The sequence below is a fragment of the Eschrichtius robustus genome, chromosome 3, assembly GCF_028021215.1.
Source record: "Eschrichtius robustus isolate mEscRob2 chromosome 3, mEscRob2.pri, whole genome shotgun sequence".
In the NCBI taxonomy this organism is placed as follows: domain Eukaryota; kingdom Metazoa; phylum Chordata; class Mammalia; order Artiodactyla; family Eschrichtiidae; genus Eschrichtius; species Eschrichtius robustus.
The window spans coordinates 145,925,449-145,931,992 of NC_090826.1; positions in this window are offsets into that span (position 1 = coordinate 145,925,449).

Genomic DNA, 6,544 nt, shown 5'->3' on the forward strand with positions numbered 1-6,544 from the left:
ATTGGAAAGACTAGCATTAAAATGACTGGTCTTGAGTTTCCGTCTCTACTTGGCTTTAATTAAAGCCAAAAGTATCTAATAAACTGAGGGCAGAGGGAGGGGCTTTAAAGCTGGAATCTAGTTAAAACATGCTATCACCCTCTAGTTGGTGAATCGGCCAAGGGCCAGTTGGAGGAATGAGGAACACTTTGGTAATTTGAAGTGAAAAGTGGTTTGCTACAAAGAATTAGATGCTTTAAAAATTATGGCAAAAGTTGAAGGAATGTACATGAGGCTGCGTCTCTGTGAAAGACTCCTAGAATAAAATAGCTAAACTAAACTGCCAGTGAAACAGCTGTCCTGACCGTGGAGTCAGGAATTTGGAGGGTCAGGAGGGACCACTAGAACTGGTGAATTCAAGAACAGTCTGCTGTAGTCGCAATCAGGATCAGGAAGCTCCAACTGCCTCTTGACCACAACAAAGTTGGTAACTGGATGCTGGAACATGGATTCCAGTTGCCACCGGTACTACCACACTGCCTTTCAACACCCACAAAGAAAATGACTGGACCCTGCTTTGCCATTGCAGAAAAATCTAAGTCTGCAGTGTCTTTGCTTGCTGGAAACACAGTCCCTGTCTCACTTCTGCTTCCAAATCTTACATGAATGGATCTAAGCGGCAGAAGCAATATCACAACTAGAACTCAGCTGTGGGTGTGGGAAATCTTAATTTTAGTTTTCCACTGTCTATAGTCCAAGAAGACACAACTAACAAGAAATAAAGTTGAGCAAAACAGTCCATCATGCCCACTACAACTGTATGATAAAACTATACCATAATGAGTATGTGTTAAATATTGGTCATCATGACATAGTAAGAAATTACAAAAAGAGACCTATGTCCACTTGTATGATGGATCTAAAGTAATCAAACTCATGGAAGCAGAAAGAAGAATGGTGGTTGCCAGGGCCTGGGGGGAGGGGGAAACAGGAAGTTGTTCAATGGGATAGTTTCAGTCATGCAAGGTGAAAAAGTTCTAGAGATCTGCTATACCACAATGTGCATAGTTAAGACAGTAACGTACACTTAAAAATTGTTTGGAGAGTAAATTTTTGTTGTGTGTTTTTTAGCATAATAAAAAAATAACAAAATTTAAAAAAAACAGAAAAACTATGTAGTTCAGGGACTTCGTAGTTGCCTCCAATTTCTGGGCATCATGATCTTTATTTATAGTGAATCATACTTGAAATGGTGCATGTCGGCTGTCCTTACCTTAAACACAAATGTCAAAGGTTTTGGATTTAGCTTGTAGTCATTGCTTTGTAATGTTAAGGATAAAATCACCTAGAAGCAATATCTACATACATAAGACAATATTTGATTATCTCATAGTTAAAAACAATAAATAATTGCTCTAGAATTAAATTAGAAGCCTTTCCCTGGAAGCTCTGGTTGGAAAAACCAAAAATCTCTGTAAATTTCATATCAAGAATTGTTTTAGTGCTTTGTGGGTTTGTTGTTTGTAGGGTTATGTATTAATTGATTTTTGGAGGAAGAACTGAGATAAGAAATTTTGGTCATTGTATTGTTGATATTTAATAAATATCAAGGAATTGAATTAAGCTAATGTTCATAAAGCTTGCATATATTTCTTAGGATTATTTATTTTCAATTTGTGAATAATTTCTTATTTGTAATTTCCAGATCATATTTTTCTAAATTCTCATTTCCAGTTCCCAATTCCCGAGTATGGTGGTGGCATCTTTGGAAGAGTCAAATGGAAACAACGTGACCCACTGCCTATATTCAGAATTGGTATTTTCCCAGTCATCAAAGAATATGGAATTCCATTGCATTGTCTCATTCAGTCCAAGTTTCTGCTTTTTCCAGGGATATGTTTAATAGCTTTTAAAGAGGAAGTTTATCTTCCTACCCCTCTCTGGGATAGAAGTTCTTAGCATATTACAAGGAGAAACAATTCCCTGACTGTTCCCTGACCTCACCCCCTCAAAGCTGAGTTTCTAAACAAAAGACATGTTAGTATGGAGATACAGATTTTGCACATGTTTCTTACCACAGTAACATTGACTGCAAAGGTCAAGATTAGGATGATCTCTTTAAACCCACTGGATTCCCTCACCCTCATGTCTGTTTTATTCTTCTTTATAGATAGTTTGACAATTCCAGAGCTGAATCAGACAAAACAGAGACTCTGTCTGGATCACAGGCTACCACCCCTTGGAAGGAAAATGAAAAATTCAGTTCATTGTATGGTATCCAGATATCTGGATGTTTGAAATGGGGAAGACAACACATCTGGATGATGTGCTCTGTGCCAGGACCATGGGTGGCAGGAGAAGTAGGGAGAAAGAGAAGAACCAGGACTACTGAGATCTGAGGGGAAACCAGGGAAGGAGGAACAGGGGAGAGGGTGCAGGCCAGACCACACACAGGAAGTTCCCAGGATGTGGAGGTCAAGGGCATATGACAGGGCTGAAGTCAGAGCAAGACCAGTGTGTTCAGGCTATTGTTAGATTTTGGCTTTGTTGACATGAAGGCTAGATACCTCTAATGTTATCAAGAATTTGCCAAGGGTTTTCAAACTTGTAAACAAATGAAAACTCAAGAAATGAATTTCATCAGCTCTGTCCTGTATGACTTAAGATTCTTCATAGTTTCCATAGCTCAAAGGTCAGTTTTTTGCCCAGAGTCACCTTTGTGACATTAAGAAGGTCCAAAGGCATCTAGATACTACAAAGAGTGATAGTCATACTAGTAGAGGTCTAATCTTTATTTTTAAATTAAAAATCTCCTTGGAGGAGTGGCAAATTTAGTCACTAACAGTTTAGTTTCACATTAGAATAATGATGGCCTCATAGAATAGGTTAGGAAATATTTTCTTTTCTTCTGCTTTCTGGAAGAGATTGTGGAGAATTAATGCTATTTCTTCCTTAAAATTTTGGTAGAATTTGTCAGTGAGACCATCTGGGTCTGATGTTTTCTTTTTCTGGAATTTTATTAATTATTGATTCAATTCCTTTAACAGATATAGGCCTAATCAGATAGTCTATTTCTCCCTGTGTGAATTTGGTAATTTGTGTCTTTCGAGGAACTGGTCCATTTCACTTGTTATCAAATTTGTATCATAGAGTTGTTCACAGTATTCCTTTACTATCTTTTAAAAAAAACTTTATTGTGGAATAATTGACAAATATAATCATGTTTATTTAAAGTGCATATTATCCATGAATGTCCATGAAATTAGTAGTGATGACCCCACTCTAATTTCTGATATTGGCATTTGCATTCTGTGTTCTCTTTTTCTTGGTTAACCTGTCTACAGGTTTATCATTTTTATTGATTGTTTTTCAAAAAACAGCTTTTGGTTTTATTGATTTTCTGTTGCTTTCCTGTTTTGAATTTCATTGATTTCTATTCTTATTTTTATGATTTCTTTTCTTCTGCTTCTCTAAGATTAAATTTTCTTCTTTTTCTAGTTTCTGAAGGTGAAAACTTAGATTATTCATTTTAAATCTTTCATCTTTCCTAATGCATGTATCCAGTATTATCAGTTTGCGTCTAAGCACTGTTTCCACTGCATCCTACAATTTTGATAGGTTGTTTTTTAATTTTCATTTGCTTAAAATATTTTTTTAATTTTTAAAAAAATTTTTGGCTGTGTTGGGTCTTCATTGCTGTGCACGGGCTTTCTCTTTCTCTTTCACACCCATCTGCCTCTAGACTCATAATTAGAAGAAGTTCCAGAATGTTCCAAGGGATTCACATTAAAAGAATGATAACATTTTGCCAGCTTATATTGGAAAAAAAAAGAACTAGAGAATATGTAGAGAAATGGCTTTTCAATGGGTACCCCAAGAAGGACTGAATATAATGGACCCTCTTGTTCAGTAGTATCGATGAGATCCCAAAAGGCCAAGGCAGAGGCCATATAGCAGTGTTTAGTTTTAGATATATTTTCAGTTGGGGCTACAGTGACAATCAGTTTCAGCTTGCAAAGTTTCTTAGCAATAGCTAATTTTTTACAAAGTCTTTGAGTGTAAAATATATTGGAAGCTTATCTTATAATTAGTGAAACCCTAAGACTAGGGAGAAAAGGCTGGTTCAAATCTGCACAAAAGACAGTCGTATTCTCTCATCCAGTTTCCAGACATGAGGCAGTTCAAAGACCCAGGCCCACCTAAATGAAGGGACAGTTATGTATCTTTGAAGAAGGCCCCTAGGACACTGTAATAAGTAAATACTGTAATCCTCTTCAAATCCTTTCCCAGAGGGATCTGAATCTATCTACCAGGATGGCTATGTACTTGAGGAAAGGGGAATACCCAGACTTTTATTAGAGTCTGGGTATTAGACTCTAATTAGACTCTATTTAGAACATCATAAATCAATATTTCTGAATTGCTATTCTCTGATGATGTCAAATATCATTTTAATCCAACTAAAAGTGTATGGAGTTTTGGTTTTACTACATGTCACAGTGGGTTTAATAGGTCCGTGGACCCATGTTGTTGTGATTTCACAGCTCTCAAATACAAGTTGAAATGACATTTTTGGCAATAGATAGAATCCCCACCATGGACTCATGAACTGTGGATTGAGGGCTATTATTGTAGGCAGGACCAAGTGGAAGCCCTTGAAACTTCTCATCCCTACAAAAATACAAACTGAAAGCAATATCTCATTCATGGGAGGAATCACAGAGATTAATGTCACTATCAAAAATTTTTAAAATTCATAAGTATTCATCCTTGTCACCGACCTAATTAATATTGTCTTTTGTGAAAAATATAGGTGGATCTTGGAGAATGTAGGGTTTTGTTTAGTAATTAGGTTATAAATAATTATAAATTATAAATATAAGTTGTGGAGCAAAACAATATAACTTTTTGCACATGGTATATAGTTATTGATCTGGCAATTTTTTTTCTTTTCTATACAATTTACAAAGAACATTTTGCTTCTATCTGGCAAGAACAAAAATACATCTTCACTTAGGACTTTGTTAATTGTTCGTTCTCTTGATCGTAATCTAGTCTACAGAGACCTTGATTATCTCAACATTCTTTGGAACATAGTGAAGATCCATTGAATAGATCATAACAAGCTGATCCATCCTGGTGATCAGGAAGCAGTGACTTAAGAAAGTGGTTCACAAAGTGTGACCTTGGGCCAGCAGTATCAACACCACCTGGGGATGTTATAAAAATTCTTCAGCCTCAGACCCACCCCAAACATACTGAATCAGTAGGTGGATCAATCTGTGTTTTAACAAGCCCTGAGGGTAGTTCTGATGAGTGCTAAAGTTTGAGAATCACAGCCTTTGAAGATCACATGTGTGTGAGAAGGTAGGGGATAAGCCACATAAAAACTCAAGAGTCTGGCACCTTGGTGGAGTTGAGGAGTCTAATCTTCTGGGGCATCTTTTACATAATAAAAAAGACAAGTTGCTGCATCTTGCACTATTCACCACTATGAAAGAGGTGCAATGCTTTGTGTTCATCTTTGCATTGTTGAGGTAAATAATACCACATTGCAGTGTGCTGTTTTGAGTATTTACTGAGTAACTTTGCAAGGCTACCAAAATAGTGGCGCTCAAGGCTCTTCCACTTGGGTTTTATGACAGAAGATTCAATGGCTGTCCAAATGTCTATCACAGATTGGGATGCTCTATGGAGGTTCTGACATGCTCCAGTAGGGACTTCTAGGGCAGATCCTGAGGGTTTATGGGGAAAGCTATGCCACCTTCTACAAACAACCACCATCTCTAAAAACGGTTCCCGATTTTCTTTTGAGCCCGGGTAAAAACCAATGCTTGATCCTTGAGTATCTGAACTGCCCACTATAAACTGGGTATTATCTGATTCACCAGGCTCTAGACAGGGGTATATAAGGCAGCACTCTTCTGCCATTAATTAGAAGCAGGGTATATGAGATTAGCCTTGACAAGATCCTAAAAATACAAGTAAATTGCATGACCAGTGGCTCAGACTTGTATAACTCCTATTTCTGCTTTATTGCTATCTTCCCTCAATCCACACCTAACATTTCATGGAGTTTGGAGCAAAGCCATGGCCTCTTCTGCAAGCAAGTGCTGTCCCTTTGAGAAACAGCTCCTGACTTGCTTCCTCTGGTCAATTGGTAGAAGAAGAAAAACTGAGACCTGGTTTACAGATGGTTCTGCATGATGTCTTGGTAGAAGATTGGTAAGGCAAAAGGAAGGAGGAAGCCATTCCCCCCCCCCCCCCCCACTGCTTTTGGAGGCATTTTGGACAGGAGGAGCAATGGGAGAGCCAGATCCTCAGTGGTGATCTAAGTACCTGGATTCTCACTAAGTGGTGGCAGAGCAGTTCTGACAGCAGAAGTAGCGGTGATTTTTGCAGCAGCAGTGAGATTGTGTGTGGGCTCCTTAATGGAGTGTGGACTCCTGGGTTCCTGTTCAGTTATAACAGTGGCAGAAGGTGGCAGCAGTGGTGATAGCAGCTTTCCTATCGCAGCACAGTCGACCTCTGTCCCTTTTACATTTACAACCCTTTTTAAGTCATT